The 23,631-nt window shown below is 43.1% G+C and overlaps 2 non-coding genes across 2 annotated transcripts; both read left to right on the forward strand.

Annotated features, from left to right (window-relative positions):
• The first annotated feature begins 14,773 nt into the window (after positions 1-14,773).
• trnai-aau (transfer RNA isoleucine (anticodon AAU)) lies at positions 14,774-14,847 on the forward strand. The gene has a single exon. It is a non-coding gene; the product is annotated as a tRNA-Ile (tRNA).
• Positions 14,848-21,925: 7,078 nt separating this feature from the next.
• Positions 21,926-21,999, forward strand: trnai-aau (transfer RNA isoleucine (anticodon AAU)). Its single transcript has one exon. It is a non-coding gene; the product is annotated as a tRNA-Ile (tRNA).
• The last annotated feature ends 1,632 nt before the right edge of the window (positions 22,000-23,631 follow it).

Here is a 23,631-nt window from a genome sequence, read left to right on the forward strand (position 1 = left end):
GAGATCTCCTTTTTGGTCCCTAATCGGCCTCACCCCTCCTCTTATTCCCATTTCGCTAATTATATGCCTGCAGAAGACTTTTGGATTACCTCTTCTGTTAACCGCCAATCTATGTTCATACTCTCTCTTTACCCCTCTTATTTACTTTTTCACGGTACTTCCTATATTCAGCCTGGTTCTCACTTGTATTGTCAAACTGACATCTGTCATTAACCCCCTTTATCTGCTTCATTTAACCCCCTATCTCTTTGCTCATCCAGGGGGCTCTGGCTTTAGTCGCCCTGCCTTCCCCCTCCTGGGAATCTACTTAGAGTGCACCCGAAACATCTTCTCTTAAAATGCCACCCATTGTTCGATTACATTTTAGCCTGCCAATCTTTGATTCCAATTTACACGGGCCTGGTACGTTCTTTTTTTTTATTCGTTCACGGGATGTGGGCGTCGCTGGCAAGGCCGGCATTTATTGCCCATCCCTAATTGCCCTCGAGAAGGTGGTGGTGAGCCGCCTTCTTGAACCGCTGCAGTCCGTGTGGTGACGGTTCTCTCACAGTGCTGTTAGGAAGGGAGTTCCAGGATTTTGACCCAGCGACAATGAAGGAACGGCGATATATTTCCAAGTCGGGATGATGTGTGACTTGGAGGGGAACGTGCAGGTGGTGTTGTTCCCATGGGCCTGCTGCTCTTGTCCTTCTAGGTGGTAGAGGTCGCGGGTTTGGGAGGTGCTGTTGAAGAAGCCTTGGCGAGGTGCTGCAGTGCATCCTGTGGATGGTGAACCCACTTGAATTGGCCCTCCTCCTATCAAGTATTTTACTTAAAATAGCTCCTTCTCCTTTTGCATAACTAATCTAAACCTTATGATACTATGATCACCGTTCCCTAAATATTCCCCAAGTGACACTTGCTTCACTTGACCCACCTCATTCCCCAGAACCAGATCCTTCCTCGTTAATATTAACAATTGTGACGTATTTGAATATTTGTTGTATTTAATGTAAGATGTTTGAACTGCGAATGTGTCCAAAACACGTTTTGTGGATACTGCTCTCGAGGGCTTATTTTACAAACTACTTTACCTACAACCAGCTACCAATCTCCATTAAATGTTGCGAAGTGAAGCTGGTTTCAGAGCAGTTTTCGGCGTTCAGCTTTTCTCCACAATGTGCAATTAGTAGAAACTCATTTAGAGCACATCTTAAAATCAATGAGAATGTCAGGCACAGGATAGTTGGGATGGAACCGTCTCTTACAATAATTACAAAGTGTAATAGATTACAAAGTGAAAAAGCGAATCCAATCTCTCAGTCTCTCTCTCTGACACTTTCTCGGTGAGTGATCATAAACCAGCAGAAGAAGCTAAAACAAAGAACTGAGCAGTTTTGTTTGTTTCCTTTTCCTTCGGACGAGTACAGTTGAAGAGAATGATTTCTGTTTCCTGCTGGACAAATAACTGGAATGAGCAATGTATCTGGTTCCCATGGTTACCCAGTGAAACATCCACGTTTATATCTCACATTGACACTGATACCTTCCTTCCTTACTAATTATAGGAAAGTTTTGTTAAGGTTCAATCACACTTCAGAAGTCCAGAAGCAAAAAGAAAGGTGGACATTTCATGGTGACGTCACCTACAGGCGTGGGAGGTTTGCAGTTTTACCTGGAGCTGTAAATGTATAAACTCCTTCCAATCTACAAACTCCCCTCACCAACAGCATTCAATTCTAACTGATCTGAGACTTTGGTCATTATTGGTGATAAAACTTTGTGGAGTTAAAGCTGCAGTAAATATGTTCTGTGTTGTGTACATAGCAGTTCAGTCAATATAAAACATTGTTATCCGACCGACCATGAGCAATGCCACACGGGATATGTTAATTACGGACAGTCCTGCCTCCCGCAGATGGTCTCTCGGTCACACATCCGGAATCACCTCTCGGTGCCACACTTCAGAGTCACGCCTAAATATAAACACATTTCTGCTTCAGACTTTTACATGGAGATCAACAATTCACTAGTCAAGATGGAGAGAGCAAACAAATCAAATATTTAAGAACGTTAACAGATAGAAAATTCACCATAAATGACTGAGGAAAAAATGAAGCAAACGGAACGAGATGAACGATTAGCAAAAGGTAACAATTAAAGAAAGGAGAAGGGGAACCGATCAAATCGTTTTTGAAAAATCCTTTCGGTTTTCATCTTAGTTTCTCCGTTAAGTTAGGGACGTACATCGAGAAATATTTTTCGTAACATCATAAAGACAATTAGAATAAACATTTCACAAAGTAGGCCTTAATCTTACTTATACGACAGCGTGTTATGTGATTGTAAAATCTGCAATTGTTTTGCCATTCAAGTTTAGAGCGATACTCTGAATATATGTTCTACATTGAAACGTAAGTGGATTCATAAAATAAATTGAGGAAATTTGTTTATGAACATGAAGAGCTGCTTTTCCATCTTACAGATCGCGATATATTTATTTACACAACTGTCATTTGTGAAATGATGGAATGTACTAATTTCTATATCTGTACGGGTAAGGAAATCCCCATTGGATCATTTCCAGGAACCAGTCAAGTACTTAAATTAGTTTGTCAAACCCAAAACACCCGTTGGGAATTGCTGATTGAAAATTTGAATGGAAATCGAGACCATCACAAAGCATTGGAACAATTATACCCATTGAGGTTTCGGGGTTGTTACTGCTTTATTTCTATCACTGAGTGACCTATTTTAAACAGGGTGAAGCTGCAAATCTAATGATAAGGGTCAGGGTTGGAGAAGGAACAGATGAAAGTATCAAATTTAATGACACTGATTCCACAAACACTGCACACCACATCCCTTAAACATTGTTAACTGTTTCTACATAAAAATGGAGAGGTTGTAAATAGAAAGTAACAGAAAAAGAAGCTCATTAATGTAACAAATTTAATTTTGATATTGTTGCACAAACACTGAACATCCCATCACTAAAACACGGTCCCGATCTAAAATCAGTCGGCATGACCCTGAGCCACAGTGAAAATGCTGTGATTTCAACCTGGTTCAAAACACACAACCTTCTGATTTGGAGTCAGACGCGACTCTTCTTGTTCCAGGCCCACAACAAGCGGCTGGAGCAGGATCCATTGGAGGGCGATCAGTGCAGACTGCCGCCGCGGCTCTCGGAGTGTGAAAGGCGGAAGCCGCAGCAGTCAGACGACCTCAACGACAACACAAGATCCCCGCTCTCCTGCAAATTCGATAGCTGACTCTGTGGCGCAATGGTTAGCGTGTTGGCCTTCTACTTCGTGGGTGGCGGAGACATTCAAAGGTTGTGGGTTCGACCACAGGCGATCGGTGCAGAGACAGTCGTCAAGAAGAGGTACCTTTAATCTTAGAGCCTCGGTGATCAGCAGTTTTCTGTGTGTGTTAAGGGGCTGTAAATTGCTCGCTATAATGCTCGATCCCAGTTGCGAATCAATCACCTTCTCACACTTGAAAATTCATTCTCTTTTGGGGGTTTTGAATGGAACAAGACAGGGGTCGTTTATTCGGTGGATTTTGTTCTGTTCCTTGGAGATAGCAGTCGGGAGGAGTCCGGAATCTAATGAATTAAATATATCTGTTTTACTCCTAAACAGTGAAAAATCGCAGCTTCAGTTATACGATTTCCAGACCGGGTGAACCAATTTATCAAGAAATCGATAACATCACAGCTGGAAGAGGATCGCGTGAGTCCCACCCCATGACATGTTCTGTCTGTCCAGGTGTCGCTTCCCCCCAATAAAACTCCGCTGCATTGAATGTATTTGGGACCAGTCCCGTGATATTCGGCCCTGTTCACAGGACACCTCCTTTCTGGGTGAACATGGTGCTGTCTGGTTGTTCAGATTATTAACTGTTGTCAGCTTCATGTTTGATGGGATTTCTATATTTCTCTCTTTCCTGTCTTTTCCCAGTCCTCCTAGTTTCTAATTCTGAAGCTTTTTCTAAGTGTTTTTCCCTACCCTCATTCAGAAGATTGTGTCGATGTACTCTGAGTAGTCACTGCACAGTTTATCACACTCTCCTTGCCGCAGAGGGCAATGATGCTCCGTGTTGCTCCCACAGGTGGGGTCACTGAGAGCACTGCGGTTTAAGAGCCCAAACAATGAATATGATCACACTTATTGCAAAGGCTATGAGGTGTGAAGACTGTAAATGTATGTTTGTCTTTGTATTCTGGAGTCATACTAACTAATGATGGCATTTGCTGGCGACCTGAACAGTTGACAAGATTTCTGTAGGACAGCGTTTGTGTGTTTGAAAGAATGTTACAGCCTTAATTTATATTAAATGTTCTTCACTGTTCTCATTTGTTTTGACAGTTTATCGATCTAATAGTGGAGAGATTGATCTGGAATATTATACCAGTACAAGCTTATATCAAACCGGCCAGAACTCGCAGAATCCTGAAGGTATGTAACACCCAGAATTGTGTAATAGTTTGTGACTGTTACATTCCGCATCTAATTACTCAGATCTGTGCAATATTTTGTGAATGTGCCTTTCGGTGTGTAATTACTCAGATCACAGTGTCTTACAACACAGAAGGAGACCATTTGGCCCGTCGTGCCTGTACCGGCTCTTTGAAAGAGCTGTCCAATTTAGTCCCACACCCCAGCTTTTTCCCATAACCCTGTGAATTAGTCCCCTTCAAGTACATACCTATTTACCTTTAAAAGTTCCTATGGAATCTGATTCCACCGCCCTTTCAGGTAGTGCGTTCCAGATCTGAGTGAAACAATTTCTCCTCATTTCCTCTCTAGTTCTTTTGCCAATTATTTTAAATCTGTGACCTCTGTTTACCGACCCACTTGCCAAAGGAAACAGTTTCTCCCGACTTGCTCGATCAAAACCCTCTTAATTTTGAATATCTTTATTAGTTCTCCCCTTAACCTTCTCTGCTCTAAGGAAAACAATCCCAGCTTCTCCAATATCTTCACATATCTAAAGTCCCTCATCCCTGATATCATCCTGATAAACCTCCTCTGTACCCTCACCAAGGCCTTTACATCCTTTCTAAACTGTGGTGCCCAGAATTGTATACAATACCCCAGCTGAGGCCTAACCAGTGATTTCTAAAGGTTTAACATGACTTCCTTGTTTTTATACGATACCTCTATTTACAAAGCCAAATATCCCATACGCTTTCTTATACACATTATAAACCTGCTCATTATATACTCAGGTCTGAGTAATATTTTGTTGGAGTGACATTCGGTTTGTAAATACTTCGATCTGTGTATTATCTTGTAAATGTGACAGTCGGTGTGTAATTACTCAGATTCTGTGTAATATTTTGTGAATATGATAATTAAGCACCAGCCACTGCTTGAAACATCGACAAAATGATCCACTCAGGGTGACAAAGAGCCCGGAATAATTAAAGCAGTTTCTCACGCACCCAGATCCCTCAACCGGTGATGGTGATTGTTTTGCCATCAGATTGTAATAATAGCCGTGATGTCAATCAGGAATCCAGGAGCTCCACCCGATGGGTTCCCTTGAATACTTGTCAGGACGTGTGCGTCATTAATTTAGGAAAACTCTGTTTAAATGGTCTGGAAAAGACCGCCTTGCGCCTCCACCGCTGTTCTCCACTAAAATGAACATTTCCTTTTATAGATAAGACCAGAGAGCACCTCAGTAAACAGGATTACGATGATATTGATTCTGGCCCATTGAATGAGCAGACCCCCAGCGCAGAGGGTCCTGGTAAGTTCACCCCTGGGCTCGGAGGCTGCCGACTCATTCCTTTATTTGTAATCACATTTCTGTACAATTGCACCAGCCCAATGCCAATCATTAATCGCCATTCGGACAATTGTTTTGCAATTTGTATTGAAATATCCCATTGGATGACTCATGCCTGTTGCCCAAAAAAGCCCGGAAATTTCTGTTGGTGATCAAACCGACGAACACTTAACCCTGTCATACCACACTCAATTACCTGCTGTCGTGACAACGAAATAAGTCCAGTTTAAAGAAATAAATCAAACTGAGAGTTAAAATAGCGGAGAAAGCAATTTCAATTTTTTCGCCAATACCTGCCGCAATAATTAACCCCTACGGTTACATGTTGGTGAAGAGGTTTCTCCTGAATTCCCTATTGGATTTACTAGCCACTATTTTATATTTATGACCTCTCGTTTTGGTCTCTCCCACAAGTGGAAAAATGTTCTTTACTTCTACCCTATCAAAGCCTTTCATAATCTTAAAGACCTCGATCAGTGGGGATGGAGCTCACCGTGTGTGAGTTCCCGCATTCAATCCCCAGCAGCTCCAAACGCTTTACCCTGCAAGGGCTCGATAGGCCGAAGGGCCTCCTGTGCTGTAACCATTCTGTCGATCACCCCTTAGCCTTCTCTTTTCTAGGACTGAGAATTGTTCCATATTGTTGATGGACCCAAACTGCTCCATGTGGTTTGATGACTGAGTAACAATGGGTTTCTGTTTTTTTTTGTGAATTACCTTTTAAAACTCCTGCTCTGATTCCCAACAATCATTTCCTTCCAGCGCCAGTTCCGGGAAGTTGTGACGATGTTGAGGACGTGACCCCGAGCAGCCCAGATCGTGATTCCGTGCTGGACAAAGGCTTTCGTCTCACATTCAGAAAGACCAGGGACCACCCCGCCACAGACTGTGAGTTCAATTCAGCAGAGCGGCACAGAGAGTTAGTTCTCAGTAATCGACCGAGAGTCCATTAGTCTGTTTATTGACAGATCACTGACCATAAATATTCTATTACTAAAGAAGTTGGGGAGGAAAGTGCAAATTATCTTTCTGGCTTTCCACATGCAGCAATCTCAGTCTCTGTTTTCCCTCCCTCTCTCTCTCTGTCTGTCTATTTATCTATTTATATATATATATATATATATATATCGCTCTTTATCGTCTCTCTATCATCATCTCTATCTCTCTATTATCATCTCTCTCAATCTCGCTCTTCATCTCTCGACCTCCATATCTCTCTCTCTATCTTTCTACATCTATTTCTCTATCTCTCTATTTTTCTAATTTGACAGAAGGGTTTTCCAAACCAAACAAAAGAATAATACAGACTCAATTCTTACGTTGAGACAATGGAGCAAAAGGCACTGGGCCTGGGGTTCATGGGACAAAGTTAGGTCAGAGGGACATCAACTGCTGCACATTGTTGCCAGAAGATGAGCTGAGGCCAGGTCACCGGACTCGCTTAACAAACAGCGCGATGTTGAGAACGTTCTTCGGTTGAAAAAAAACGCTAAACATGGGGGTCGGTGGTGGTGAGGGATCGACAGGGACATTTCACCTCCGGGTTAAAGTTCAGCCCTGAATGGTGAAATGGAAGCCCCCTCGAGTGCGAGCTGCAAGTGAATTCAGACAATGTCAGTCCCAGTTCCAGATTCAACCCAGTGAGCACTGGTTCACAGCAAAATGCAGCTTGAATTGGCGCTAAACGGGTAACTTTCTTGAAGGATGAGTGTGGGAATGAGGAAATATCAGGCTGGGGCAATGGGGAGGTTCTGTTGAGGTTGTAGTAATGTAAGGTTTTTGTGACCGAATAAGAGCTCGGACTGTAAACCGTATTATATTTGATGAATGAGCAGCTGATACCATCACTGAGACACACAATGGAAAGGAGTCCATGTCCTGCCAACAGAAGCGTCAGTGTCCACTTGGACAGCGCTCTCAGGGGTTTTCATAAGGTGAGGTTTGGAAATGCTGCTCGGAATCTGGGAAACACTAGGGGTCCAGACCGAGGATGTGCTCCAACATGGAGCTTGATGCCTAGGAGTGAGGAGAGATATATCCACGTCTGTGCATTCGGGTGGAGAAGTACAAAGGCCTACCGTCACCATCTCAGGACAACTAGGGATTGGCATTAAACGCCGGCTTTGCCAGTGACATCCCACATCCCGAGAAATAATTAAACAAATACTGAATGCAGATGGGTGATTTGTGAAAGGTCAACATTGATGTTGGTGGGAGTGGAGTCGGGTGATACACAACAGACCACAGTCAGAGACGTGGAGCGCGTGAGTTGGTGTCTGTGGTGGAGCAGGTTGCAGAGGTAGATGGTCCGCATAGTCGAGGGATTCATAAACAAGCAGGAGAATTTCCTTTCCAAAGGAATGCGGGAAAGAAACCCGGGCAAGGTCGGCACCGGCCGTAACCCAGATTGAATTGACGTTATTAGTGGACAGTTTTTAACAGTGAGGTGAGAGCTCCTGACCGGCCATCCACAATTGGAAAGCTTTCCTCAGTCTTTCGTCCAATTGCCTCTTTATGCATACAGTTTGATTTTCAATTTCATAAACGTTATCAACTATCTAAAATGGTCTTAAATTCTTAAATTGCAAATGTCCCAGAGATTGTGACACGCATCAATTTAAAATAAAACCTGATGGACACTGGCTGTATTTAGTCCCTTTGCAGAGTGGGAATGAGTTAATTGACTTCATTTACCAACATGTTTTCTTTCTTCTCGTGACAGAATTTTGGTTGAAATATTTCAACGGGATGTTTGATAATTTATCACCGGAAGTCCTGAAGTATTCGGCTCGATCATGGACGAATCTCGACTGACTGTCTCCACAGCCGTGGGTATTTTAGATGTTAGCTCATGTCCGTTGCAAAGACAGCTTTATTTTCTGTTAAAATCCCTCCATGAAATTTGCCTTCTGAATCTATAGAATCTTATAGCGCAGAAAGAGGCCATTCGGCCCATCGTGCCTGTGCCGACTCTTTCAAAGAGCTGTCCAATTAGTCCAACTCCCCCGCTCTTTCCCCATTGCCCTGCAATTGTTTCCTTTTCAAATATACAAAAAGAAAAAAAAGACTTGCATTTATATAGCGTCTTACTCAACCCCCGGACGCCCCAAAGCACTTTACAACCAATGAAATACTTCTGAATTGGAGTCAATGTTGTAATATAGGAAATGCGGCAGCCAATATGTGCACAGCAAGATCCCACAAACAGTAATATGATACTGATGAGATTATCTGTTTTCGTGATGTGGATTGAGGGATAAATATTGGCCAGGACACCAGGGATAACTCCCCTGCTCTTCTTCGAAATAGTGCCATGAGATCTTTCACGTCCACCCGAGAGGGCAGATGGGGTGTCGGTTTAACATCTCATAAAAAAGACCGCACCTCTGACAGTCCAGCATTCCCTCAGTACTGATCTGGGAGTGTCAGCCTAGATATTGTGCTCAATTCTCTGGAGTGGGAATGAACCCACAATCTTCGAACTCAGAGGCGAGAATGCGACCAACCGAATCACTCCAATACATACAATTCCCTTTTGAAAGCTACTATTGAATCTGCTTCCACCACCCTTTCAGGCAGAGCGGTCCAGACCAGTAACAACTCCCTGTGTAAAAAAAACATGTCTCCTCATCTCCTCTCTGGTTCTGTTGATAATTATCTTAAGTGTGTGTCCTTTGGTGAGCGACTCTCCTGCCAGTGGAAACGGTTTATCTGGATTTACTCCCTATCAAACCCTGAACTATTCTGAGGACCTCTATCAAGTCTCCCCTTAACTTTGTTCCAAGGAGAACAATCCCAGCTTCCCCAGTCTCTCCACATATCTGAATTCCCTCATCCCATGTACCATTCCAGGAAATCTCCTCTGCACCCTCTCCAAGGCCTTCACATCCTTCCTCAAATGTGATGCCCAGAATGAGACACAATACTCCAGCTGAGGCCTCACCAGTGATTTATAAAAGTTTACCATAACTTCTTTGCTTTTTACTTTATATCTCTGTTCAATAAGGGAAGGGTCCCTTTTATTTTTAACAGGTTTATCACCTTCTTCTCTGTAACCTCCTCGAGCCTTACAACCCCACACACCCAACTCTCCCCGCCCTCTGGCTCGGATCTCTTCTAACTCTCCCTCCGTTCAATCTGCCATCAGCGCCTCGGCCTTCAGCCGGCGAGCTCCCACATTCTAGAATCGCCCCGCTCCACTCCCCCGAGGATCAATTTCCCTCGGCCCGAGTTATACCCGGCTCTTTGATCAAACAGCGACTCATGCCTCCTCCTCCTCTCCTTCACTCTGTCTCGCTTTTATTTCACATTCTATTTGAAGCGCCTTGGGATTTTTTTCTACCTTAAAGGCGCAATTTAAAAAGCAAGTTATCGTTGTTAAATAAATAGATTTAATGTCTCTCTTCTATAAACAAACATGGGGAATTTGTTTAACTGATGTAATTCTGCGGAAAAAATATATTTTGAATTGAATAGTTTTATCAGCTGATGAACTTTGTATCGTTTTATGTCGTTGTTTTTACTCAAATATTGTTAATGAAGAGTATTAAAAATATCTGATGTAACAGACTGAGAACTGCGGTGTTTTGCCATTAATAAGGAAAGTTGCTGTCCTCACCATTGCTTTAGTATCGGCATCATCCGTTTTAGTTACATTTATAATCAGACTATTGCGGTTCCAGCAGAATCACCAACAAACAAATATTCCAGTTTCTCTGAAACCCTCATGGAACCAAAGAGGGACATCGGTTTCAAAATGAAATATTCCTCAATTTGGATTCTGCTTCTTGGGAAATGTCCACCAGTACCGTCACAGAAAAAAAATGAGACTGAGTCAAATCCCCATCTCAGACATGTTATTCTTGCGGTCGAGTGTGGGGTTTAAGGAAAACAGTTACCGATAATTCAAAGAACAAATGGTGTTCAGCAAAATCCATTGGTCATTAAACATCTGCTCCTGCCTTTCATTTCTGTTAAATTTCTAACTGGCATAAAGTCAATGGACAGACATCATGGGCTCGATTTTCGGGTTGGGTTTCCTGCGGGTTTCCAGCGGGGGGGCCCCGAAAATCCCGATATGAGTTCACGTGACCGGATCAGCCTTTACCGTTCCAGGAAGCCTGAGAAGTCCATCAGGGCACAACATCGAGAGAAGAGACAAGGAGAGATAGAGAGATTCATGTAAATAAAGTCGAGTATAAATGGGTAGTTCTGCAAAGTCGCAGAATTTTAGTTGCAGATTGGGCAAGATTCTTTCTTGTGTATTTGAATTTTGCAAGAGTACATTGGGCACCCAATTAAAAGCGCCGGCCACGCTCGATATCTCTCATGCTCTGAGAGAGATAAATGAAGTGAATGAGATCCAGTTCATTCATTTGAGCATTGAACGGATCTTTAAACAATAATTCAGCGAGCAGAAATCAAACCTGCGAAGGAAAACTCCATTTGATCTTGAATTTAACGCTTCGACCACTCGTCGATCGCAGCGGCACATGGCAGTAATTGCATGGCTGTAGATGCCACTTCAAGCTGCCAGTTGCTTCAAACGATGCCCGATAGACCGGCGTTGTCTTGTAGCTTTCCCAGGAGCTTCATTTGATTCGGTGGGACAAGTTTGGGAAATTGAATGATTTTCACCGGCAGCTTGTGGTAGTATATTCCCTCATTTTCATTACCGGGAATGAACCACTGCAGCCACTGCAGAATTCGGTGCCACCCACAGCCGATCGGCCATCCTTTCAGACCTCTTCTATCCATCCAATCACATTTTCTATTCCGATGTAGAGAAATGTCGAGTTACACACTAACTATTTCCTCCGTTCACTTTCGCAAACATATCACTGAACCAAACTTCTCAAGTCACTCAGGAAAAATAATTCAGTTCAAAATCATTAGCTTCCGAAGGACCTGCGAGGACAGACTGACTAAACCTGTGTTCAGTCGTGAAGCTTGTGGGTGTGTTGTGATCCGAAGGGACAGAGACAGGCCTGCGACACAGAGCGAAGGCAGGAACTCAGAAATGTGGCCATAAATGGGCAGACAGTCAGTCACAGTCATTGATTCTGACACACGGCCTGGGAGTTGTTCAGTCAGTCGGGGAGCGAGGCCTGCAGCCAGCAAACAAAAAGCCTGGCCTGAGAATAAGGCAGAGACCCAATCAGACGGATAGACAGACAGACATCTGACTCAACGTCAAAACTCAGCGTGATCGAATCACGTTGCGCTGACATCATTTTCACAGTAGCTCAGGGTCCTGCCCACAGGTTTTACAGCGGGGCAGTGTTTTATGGATGGGCTGTTCATTGTTAGTAAAATAATATTGATCGGAATTTAATTTGTTACATTAAAGTGCTCTGTTTGTTAATTTTGATCTACATCCTCGACAGTATATACAGAAACAAGTAACAATGTTTAAGGGATGTGGTTTATCAATATTCGTTCAAAAACCCTGTCAGCCGGTGTAAAAATAAACACAAACTACCCAACACGTGGGTAAGCCCATAAAGCTAAAATATATACATGGCCGGTTAGGTCAGTTGGTAACTTTTAAAAGTTTGGCAGACTTTGGAAACAAGCGAATCCACACAAAATGTCATGAGGTCAATTTTTTGGAGTAACATCCATTATTATGTTTTCTGATCTATCTTTATGAGGTCCAAAGTGGACGGCCTCAAACTTGCTTACGTTGAAATCCATTTGCCGCAGTTTTGCCCATTCACTTAATCCAGTAACATCTCTCTGTAATCTCATTCTTCGATCCACACTGCTTATAATTCTGTCTATCTTTGTGTCATTGGCAAACTTGGATATGTGTTTCTCTATCCCATCATCTAATATCAATGAGACCGCCAAAATTGGGGTAAATTCACATTCAGCTTCAATCTCCACATTTTATTTGCTCCGTGTGTGTTGCGCCTTGGAAACTTCTGCACTTTGTCCTCTGGAGCTCAAAGAGAATTCAATTCGAACAACTGCAAAGATGTCAGAATCCAATTGGTGACTTTTCACTAAAAAGCAGTGAGATAACAGGGCTCGTCTGGGATTTGAACCCGGGACCGCTCGCATATTCCATTAGAAGAACGCCCAAAGCGAGAATCATACCCATAGACCAACGAGCCGCTTACTAGAAAGCTCTGCAGCCGGTCTAAAATTTCACCATAGTCTTCAGCCGATCGGCTATCCTTTCCAACCGCTTCTGTCCACCCAATCTCGTTTTCTATTCCCACATACAGCAATATCAAGTTCTACACTACCTATTTCCAGTCACCAATATTAGCCTCACTTTACTAAATTCGTTTACAATGTACGACTTGTTTTTTCAAATAATTATTTTCAGAATTAGTTAATCTGAAGCTGCATTGGCATCTGTCTCGGCATCGTCAGAGTTTCCAAGCGACCAAAAGTATATTTTACTCACATTGCTGTTTTCTTTCACTGTGAGGGCGAAGAGACAAAAATGTGGAGACATTAGCTACGAATTTATCAGCTGGGTTGCACCTTTACTTTTCCGACCGTCTCAGTCTTTTTTTCCTTTACCTTTCCCTGCTGGTGTTGCAGGTTCGATCAGCCTTGAACGTTCCAGGAAGCCTGAGAAGTCCATCAGGGGACAACAGAGAGACAAGAGACAAGGAGAGACAGAGAGATTCATGTAAATAAAATCGCTTATAAATGGGTGGTTCTGCAAAGTAGCAGAATTTTAGTTGCAGATTGGTCAAGATTCTTTCTTGTGTATTTGAATTTTGCAAGAGTACATTGGGCACCCAATTAAAAGCGCCGGCCACGCTCGAGTGTCTCTCATGCTCTGAGGGAGATAAATGAAGTGAGTTAGTTCCAGTTCATTCATTTGAGCATTGAACGGATCTTTAAACAATAATTCAGCGAGCAGAAATCAAACCTGCGAAGGAAAACTCCATTTGATCTTGAATTTAACGCTTCAACCACTCGGCGATCGCAGCGGCACATGGCAGTACTTACATGGCTGTAGATGCTACTTTAAACTGCCAGTTGCTTTAAACGATGCCCGATAGACCGGCGTTGTCTTGCAGCTTTCTCAGGAGCTTCATTTGATTCGGTGGGTCAAGTTTGGGAAATTGAATGATTTTCACCGGCAGCTTGTGGTATTATATTACCTCGTTTTCATTACCGGTAATGAACCACTGCAGCCACTGCAGAATTCGGTGCCACCCACAGCCGATCGGCCATCCTTTCAGACCTCTTCTATCCATCCAATCACGTTTTCTATTCCGATGTAGAGAAATGTCGAGTTGCACACTAACTATTTCCTCCCTTCTCTTTCGCAAACATATCACTGAACAAAACTTCACAAGTCACTCAGGAAAAATAATTCAGTTCAAAATCATTAGCTTCCGAATGACCTGCGAGGACAGACTGACCAAACCTGCGTTCAGTCGTGAAGCTTGTGGGTGTGTTGTGATCCTAAGGGACAGAGACAGGCCTGCGACACAGAGCGAAGGCAGGAACTCAGAAATGTGGCCATAAATGGGCAGACAGTCAGTCACAGTCATTGATTCTGTCACACGGCCCGGTAGTTGTTCAGTCAGTCGGGGAGCGAGGCCTGCAGCCAGCAAACAAAAAGCCTGGCCTGAGAATAAGGCAGAGACCCAATCAGACGGATAGACAGACAGACATCTGACTCAACGTCAAAACGCAGCGTGAGCGAATCACGTTGCGGTGATATCATTTTCACAGTAGCTCAGGGTCCTGCCCACAGGTTTTACAGCGGGGCAGTGTTTTATGGATGGGCTGTTCATTGTTAGTAAAATAATATTGATCGGAATTTAATTTGTTACATTAATGTGCTCTTTGTTTGTTAATTTTGATCTACATCCTCGACAGTATATACAGAAACAAGTAACAATGTTTAAGGGATGTGGTTTATTCAATATTCGTTATAAAACCCTGTCAGCTGGTGTAAAAATAAACACAAACTACCCAACACGCGGGTAAGCCCATAAAGCTAAGATGTATACATGGCCGGTTAGCTCAGTTGGTTAGAGCGTGGTGTTAATAATATCAAGGTCGCGGGTTCGATCCCCGTACGGGCCGTAAGATTCCTATTGCAATATTTTGGTAACTTTTAAAAGTTTGGCAGACTTGAGAAACAAGCGAATCCACACAAAATGTCATGAGGTCAATTTTTTGGAGTAACATCCATTAATATGTTTTCTGATCTATCTTTTTGAGGTCCAAAGTGGACGGCCTCAAACTTGCTTGCGTTGAAATCCATTTGCCGCCGTTTTGCCCATTCACTTAATCTAGTAATATCTCTCTGTAATCTCATTCTTCCATCCACACTGCTGATAATTCTGTCTATCTTTGTGTCATCGGCAAACTTGGATATGTGGTTCTCGATCCCGTCATCGAATATCAGTGAGACCGCCGAAATTGGGGGAAATTCACATTCAGCTTCTGTCTCCACATCATTTTGAGACATTTTATTTACTCCGTGTGTGTTGCGCCTTGTCAACATCTGCACTTTGTCCCCTGGAGCTCAAACATCATTCAATTCCAACAACTGCAAAGATGTCAGAATCCAATTGGTGACTTTTCACTAAAAAGCAGTGAGGTAACAGGGTTCGTCCGGGATTTGAACCCGAGACCTCTCGCATATCCCATTGGAAAAACGCCCAAAGCGAAAATCATACCCCAAGACCAACGAGCCGCTTGTCAGAAAACCCTGCAGCCGGTCTAAAATTTCACCATAGTCTTCAGCCGATCGGCTGTCCTTTCCAACCGCTTTTGTCCACCCAATCTCGTTTTCTATTCCTATATACAGCAATATCAAGTTGTACACTACCTATTTCCAATCACAAATATTAGCCTCTCTTTACTAAATTCGTTTACAATGTACGACTTGTTTTTTCAAACAATACTTTTCAGAATTAGTTAATCTGAAGCTACATTGGCATCTGTCTCGGCATCGTCAGAGGATACAAGCTACCATAAGTATATTTTACTCACATTGCTGTTTTCTTTCACTGTGAGGGCGAAGAGACAAAAATGTGGAAACATTAGCTACGAATTTATCAGCTGGGATGCACCTTTACTTTTCCGACCGTCTCAATCTGTTTTTCCTTTACCTTTCCCTGCTGATGTTGCAGGTTCGATCAGCCTTTACCGTTCCAGGAAGCCTGAGAAGTCCATCAGGGGACAACATCGAGACAAGAGACAAGGAGAGATAGAGAGATTCATGTAAATAAAGTCGAGTATAAATGGGTGGTTCTGCAAAGTAGCAGAATTTTAGTTGAAGATTGGGCAAGCTTCTTTCTTGTGTATTTGAATTTTGCAAGAGTACATTGGGCACCCAATTGAAAGCGCCGGCCACGCTCGAGTATCTCTCATGCTCTGAGAGAGATAAATGAAGTGAGTTAGATCCAGTTCATTCATTTAAGCATTGAACGGATCTTTAAACAATAATTCAGCGAGCAGAAATCAAACCTGCGAAGTAAAACTCCATTTGATCTTGAATTTAACGCTTCAACCACTCGGCGATCGCAGCGGCACATGGCAGTACTTGCATGGCTGTAGATGCCACTTTAAACTGCCAGTTGCTTCAAACGATGCCCGATAGACCGGCGTTGACTTGTAGCTTTCCCACGAGCTTCATTTGATTCGGTGGGTCAAGTTTGGGAAATTGAATGATTTTCACCGGCAGCTTGTGGTATTATATTACCTCGTTTTCATTACCGGTAATGAACCACTGCAGCCACTGCAGAATTCGGTGCAACCCACAGCCGATCGGCCATCATTTCAGACCTCTTCTATCCATCCAATCACGTTTTCTATTCCGATGTGGAGAAATGTCGAGTTGCACACTAACTATTTCCTCCCTTCTCTTTCGCAAACATATCACTGAACAAAACTTCACAAGTCACTCAGGAAAAATAATTCAGTTCAAAATCATCAGCTTCCGAAGGACCTGCGAGGACAGACTGACCAAACCTGCGATCAGTCGTGAAGCATGTGGGTGTGTTGTGATCCTAAGGGACAGAGACAGGCCTGCGACACAGAGCGAAGGCAGGAACTCAGAAATGTGGCCATAAATGGGCAGACAGTCAGTAACAGTCATTGATTCTGACACACGGCCCGGTAGTTGTTCAGTCAGTCGTGGAGCGAGGCCTGCAGCCAGCAAACAAAAAGTCTGGCCTGAGAATAAGGCAGAGACCCAATCAGACGGATAGACAGACAGACATCTGACTCAACGTCAAAACGCAGCGTGAGCGAATCACGTTGCGGTGATATCATTTTCACAGTAGCTCAGGGTCCTGCCCACAGGTTTTACAGCGGGGCAGTGTTTTATGGATGGGCTGTTCATTGTTAGTAAAATAATATTGATCGGAATTTAATTTGTTACATTAATGTGCTCTTTGTTTGTTAATTTTGATCTACATCCTCGACAGTATATACAGAAACAAGTAACAATGTTTAAGGGATTTGGTTTATTTAATATTCGTTATAAAACCCTGTCAGCTGGTGTAAAAATAAACACAAACTACCCAACACGCGGGTAAGCCCATAAAGCTAAGATGTGCACATGACCGGTTAGCTCAGTTGGTTAGAGCGTGGTGCTAATAACGCCAAGGTCGCGGGTTGGATCCCCGTAAGGTTCCTATTGCAATATTCTTCCATCCACACTGCTTATAATTCTGTCCATCTTTGTGTCATCGGCAAACTTGGATACGTGGTTCTCGATCCCGTCATCAAATGTCAATGAGACCGCCGAAATTGGGGTAAATTCACATTCGGCTTCAATCTCCACATCATCTTGAGACATTTTATTTACTCCGTGTGTGTTGCGCCTTGGAAACTTCTGCACTTTGTCCTCTGCAGCTCAAATATAATTCAATTCCAACAACTGCAAAGATCTCAGAATCCAATTGGTGACTTTTCACTTAAAAGCAGTGAGATAACAGGGCCGGGATCTCTCGCATATTCCATTAGAAAAACGCCCAAAGCGAGAATCATACCCCTGGACCAACGAGCCGCTTGCTAGAAAGCCGTGCAGCCGGTCTAAAATTTCACCATCGTCTTCAGCCGATCGGCTATCATCAGAACATAAGAACATAAGAAATTGGAGCAGGAGTAGGCCAATCGGCCCCTCGAGCCTGCTCCGCCATTCAATAAGATCATGGCTGATCTGATCCCAACCACAAATCTAAAGAACACAAGAAGTAGGAGAAGGACCCGGCCACACAGCCCCTGGGCCCTCTGCGCCACCCACAGGGCATTGACCGATCCGAACTCAGCTTCATGTCCAATTTCCTGCCCGCTCCCCATCACCCCTAATTCCCTTTACTGCTAGAAAACTGTCTATTTCTGTTTTAAATTTATCTAATGATGTAGCTTCCACAGCTTCCTGGGGCAGCAAATTCCACAGACCTACCACCCTCTGAGTGAAGAAGTTTCTCCTCTTCTCAGTTTTGAAAGAGCAGCCCCTTATTCTAAGATTATGCCCCCTAGTTCTAGTTTCACCCATCTTTGGGAACATCCTTACTGCATCCACCCGATCAAGCCCCTTCACAATCTTATATGTTTCAATAAGATCGCCTCTCATTCTTCTGAACTCCAATGAGTAGAGTCCCAATCTACTCAACCTCTCCTCATATGTTCGCCCCCTCATCCCCGGGATGAACCGAGTGAACCTTCTTTGTACTGCCTCGAGAGCAAGTATGTCTTTTCTTAAGTATGGAGACCAAAACTGTATGCAGTATTCCAGGTGCGGTCTCACCAATACCCTATATAACTGCAGCAATACCTCCCTGTTTTTATATTCTATCCCCCTAGCAATAAAAGCCAACATTCCGTTGGCTTTCTTGATCACCTGCTGCACCTGCATACCAACTTTTTGATTTTCTTGCACTCGGACCCCCAGATCCCTTTGTACTGCAGTACTTTCCAGTCTCTCGCCATTAAGAAAATAACTTGCTCTCTGATTTTTCCTGCCAAAGTGCATAACCTCACATTTTCCAATACTATGTTGCATCTGCCAAATCTCCGCCCACTCACCCAGCCTGTCTATATCCCCTTGCAGGTTTTTTATGTCCTCCTCACTCTCTACTTTCCCTCCCATCTTTGTATCATCTGCAAATTTTGATATGTTGCACTCGGTCCCCTCCTCCAAATCGTTAATATAGATTGTAAAGAGTTGGGGACCCAGCACCGACCCCTGTGGAACACCACTGGTTACTGGTTGCCAGTCCGAAAATGAACCATTTATCCCAACTCTCTGCTTCCTGTTCGATAACCAATCCTCCACCCATGCCAGAATATTACCCCCAATCCCGTGATTTTTTATCTTAAGTAATAATATTTTATGTGGCACCTTGTCGAATGCCTTCTGGAAGTCTAAATACACTATGTCCACTGGTTCCCCTTTATCCACCCTGTACGTTGTATCCTCAAAGAACTCAAGCAAATTTGTCAGACATGACTTCCCCTTCATAAAGCCATGCTGACTTTGTCCTATTAAATTATGTTTATCTAAATGTTCCGTTACTGTCTCCTTAATAATAGACTCCAAAATTTTACCCACCACAGATGTTAAGCTAACTGGCCTATAATTTCCAGCCTTCTGCCTACGACCCTTTTTAAATAACGGTGTTACATTAGCAGTTTTCCAATCTGCCGGGACCTCTCCTGAGTCCAGGGAATTTTGGAAAACTATCACCAAAGCATCCACAATCCCTACTGCCACTTCCCTCAAGACCCTAGGATGGAAGCCATCAGGTCCAGTGGATTTATCCGCTTTGAGTCCCATTATTTTACTGAGTACCATCTCCTGAGTGATTTTAATCGTATTTAGCTCCTCCCCCCGTAGAGTCCCCTGTTTATCCAGTGTTGGGATATTCTTAGTGTCCTCTACTGTAAAGACTGAAACAAAATATTTGTTCAGCATTTTTGCCATCTCCATGTTTCCCACCATTAATTTCCCGGTCTCATCCTCTAAGGGAACTACGTTTGCCTCAGCCACCCTTTTTCTTTTTATATAACGATAGAAACTCTTGCTATCTGTTTTTATATTTTTTGCTAATTTCTTTTCATAATCTAACTTCCCTTTCTTAATCAATCCTTTCGTTACTTTTTGTTGTCTTTTGAAGAATTCCCAATCTTCTATCCTCCCACTAAGTTTGGCTACCTTATATGTCCTTGTTTTTAGTCGGATACTATCCTTGATTTCTTTACTTAGCCACGGATGGCTGTCATTTCTTTTACACCCTTTTTTCCTCAGTGGAGTATATTTATTTTAAAAGTTGTAAAATAACTCCCTAAATGAACACCACTGCTCATGTACCGTCTTACCCTTTAATGCATTCTTTACAACCGCTTCTGTCCACCCAATCTCGTTTTCTATTCCTGTATACAGCAATATCAAGTTGGACACTACCTATTTCCAGTCACCAATAATAGCCTCTCTTTACTAAATTCGTTTACAATGTACGACTTGTTTTTTCAAACAATACTTTTCAGAATTAGTTGATCTGAAGCTACATTGGCATCTGTCTCGGCATCTTCAGAGTATACAAGCTACCATGAGTATATTTTACTCACACTGCTGTTTTCTTTCACTGTGAGGGCGAAGAGACAAAAATGTGGAGACATTAGCTACGAATTTATCAGCTGGGTTGCACCTTTACTTTTCCGACAGTCTCAGTCTTTTTTTCCTTTACCTTTCCCTGCTGGTGTTAGCAGGTTAGATCAGCCTTTACCGTTCCAGGAAGCCTGAGAAGTCCATCAGGGGACAACATAGAGACAAGAGACAAGGAGAGATAGAGATATTCATGTAAATAAAGTCTCTGATAAATGGGTGGTTCTGCAAAGTAGCAGAATTTTAGTTGAAGATTGGGCAAGCTTCTTTCTTGTGTATTTGAATTTTGCAAGAGTACATTGGGCACCCAATTAAAAGCGCCGGCCACGCTCGAGTATCTCTCATGCTCTGAGAGAGATAAATGAAGTGAGTTAGATCCAGTTCATTCATTTAAGCATTGAACGGATCTTTAAACAATAATTCAGCGAGCAGAAATCAAACCTGCGAATGAAAACTCCATTTCATCTTGAATTTAACGCTTCAACCACTCGGCGATCGCAGCGGCACATGGCAGTACTTGCATGGCTGTAGATGCCACTTTACACTGCCAGTTGCTTCAAACGATGCCCGATAGACCGGCGTTGTCTTGTAGCTTTCCCTGGAGCTTCATTTGATTCGGTGGGTCAAGTTTGGGAAATTGAATGATTTGCACCGCCAGCTTGTGGTAGTATATTACCTCATTTTCATTACCGGTAATGAACCACTGCAGCCACTGCAGAATTCGGTGCCACCCACAGCCGATCGGCCATCCTTTCAGACCTCTTCGATCCATCCAATCACGTTTTCTATTCCGATGTAGAGAAATGTCGAGTTGCACACTAACTATTTCCTCCGTTCTCTTTCGCAAACATATCACTGAACAAAACTTCACAAGTCACTCAGGAAAAATAATTCAGTTCAACATCATTAGCTTCCGAAGGACCTGCGAGGACAGACTGACCAAACCTGCGTTCAGTCGTGAAGCTTGTGGGTGTGTTGTGATCCGAAGGGACAGAGACAGGCCTGCGACACAGAGCGAAGGCAGGAACTCAGAAATGTGGCCATAAATGGGCAGACAGTCAGTCACAGTCATTGATTCTGACACACGGCCCGGTAGTTGTTCAGTCAGTCGGGGAGCGAGGCCTACAGCCAGCAAACAAAAAGCCTGGCCTGAGAATAAGGCCGAGACCCAATAAGACGGATGGACAGACAGACATCTGACTCAACGTCAAAACGCAGCGTGATCGAATCACGTTGCGGTGATATCATTTTCACAGTCGCTCAGGGTTCTGCCCACAGGTTTTATAGCGGGGCAGTGTTTTATGGATGGGCTGTTCATTGTTAGTAAAATAATATTGATCGGAATTTAATTTGTTACATTAAAGTGCTCTTTGTTTGTTAATTTTGATCTACATCCTCGACAGTATATACAGAAACAAGTAACAATGTTTAAGGGATGTGGTTTATTCAATATTCGTTGTTAAACCCTGTCAGCTGGTTTAAAAATAAACACAAACTACCCAACACGTGGGTAAGCCCATAAAGCTAAGATGTCTACATGGCCGGTTAGCTCAGTTGGTTAGAGCGTGGTGCTAATAACGCCAAGGTCGCGGGTTGGATCCCCGTACGGGCCATAAGATTGCTATTGCAATATTTTGGTAACTTTTAAAAGTTTGGCAGACTTGAGAAACAAGCGAATCCACACAAAATGTCATGAGGTCAATTTTTTGGAGTAACATCCATTAATATGTTTTCTGATCTATCTTTTTGAGGTCCAAAGTGGACGGCCTCAAACTTGCTTGCGTTGAAATCCATTTGCCGCAGTTTTGCCCATTCACTTAATCTAGTAATATCTCTCTGTAATCTCATTCTTCCATCCACACTGCTGATAATTCTGTCTATCTTTGTGTCATCGGCAAACTTGGATATGTGGTTCTCGATCCCGTCATCGAATATCAGTGAGACCGCCGAAATTGGGGGAAATTCACATTCAGCTTCTGTCTCCACATCATTTTGAGACATTTTATTTACTCCGTGTGTGTTGCGCCTTGTCAACTTCTGCACTTTGTCCCCTGGAGCTCAAACATCATTCAATTCCAACAACTGCAAAGATGTCAGAATCCAATTGGTGACTTTTCACTAAAAAGCAGTGAGATAACAGGGTTCGTCCGGGATTTGAACCCAAGACCTCTCGCATATCCCATTGGAAAAACGCCCAAAGCGAAAATCATACCCCAAGACCAACGAGCCGCTTGTCAGAAAACCCTGCAGCCGGTCTAAAATTTCACCATAGTCTTCAGCCGATCGGCTGTCCTTTCCAACCGCTTTTGTCCACCCAATCTCGTTTTCTATTCCTATATACAGCAATATCAAGTTGTACACTACCTATTTTCAATCACAAATATTAGCCTCTCTTTACTAAATTCGTTTACAATGTACGACTTGTTTTTTCAAACAATACTTTTCAGAATTAGTTAATCTGAAGCTACATTGGCATCTGTCTCGGCATCGTCAGAGTATACAAGCTACCATAAGTATATTTTACTCACATTGCTGTTTTCTTTCACTGTGAGGGCGAAGAGACAAAAATGTGGAGACATTAGCTACGAATTTATCAGCTGGGCTGCACCTGTACTTTTCCGACCGTCTCAATCTGTTTTTCCTTTACCTTTCCCTGCTGATGTTGCAGGTTCGATCAGCCTTTACCGTTCCAGGAAGCCTGAGAAGTCCATCAGGGGACAACATAGAGACAAGAGACAAGGAGACGAGAGATTCATGTAAATAAAGTCGAGTATAAATGGGTGGTTCTGCAAAGTAGCAGAATTTTAGTTGAAGATTGGGCAAGCTTCTTTCTTGTGTATTTGAATTTTGCAAGAGTACATTGGGCACCCAATTGAAAGCGCCGGCCACGCTCGAGTATCTCTCATGCTCTGAGAGAGATAAATGAAGTGAGTTAGATCCAGTTCATTCATTTAAGCATTGAACGGATCTTTAAACAATAATTCAGCGAGCAGAAATCAAACCTGCGAATGAAAACTCCATTTGATCTTGAATTTAACGCTTCAACCACTCGGCGATCGCAAGCGGCACATGGCCGCACTTGCATGGCTGTAGATGCCACTTTAAACTGCCAGTTGCTTCAAACGATGCCCGATAGACCGGCGTTGTCTTGTAGCTTTCCCTGGAGCTTCATTTGATTCGGTGGGTCAAGTTTGGGAAATTGAATGATTTGCACCGCCAGCTTGTGGTAGTATATTACCTCATTT

This window comes from Heptranchias perlo, chromosome 20 (genome assembly GCF_035084215.1).
Source record: "Heptranchias perlo isolate sHepPer1 chromosome 20, sHepPer1.hap1, whole genome shotgun sequence".
Taxonomy (NCBI): domain Eukaryota; kingdom Metazoa; phylum Chordata; class Chondrichthyes; order Hexanchiformes; family Hexanchidae; genus Heptranchias; species Heptranchias perlo.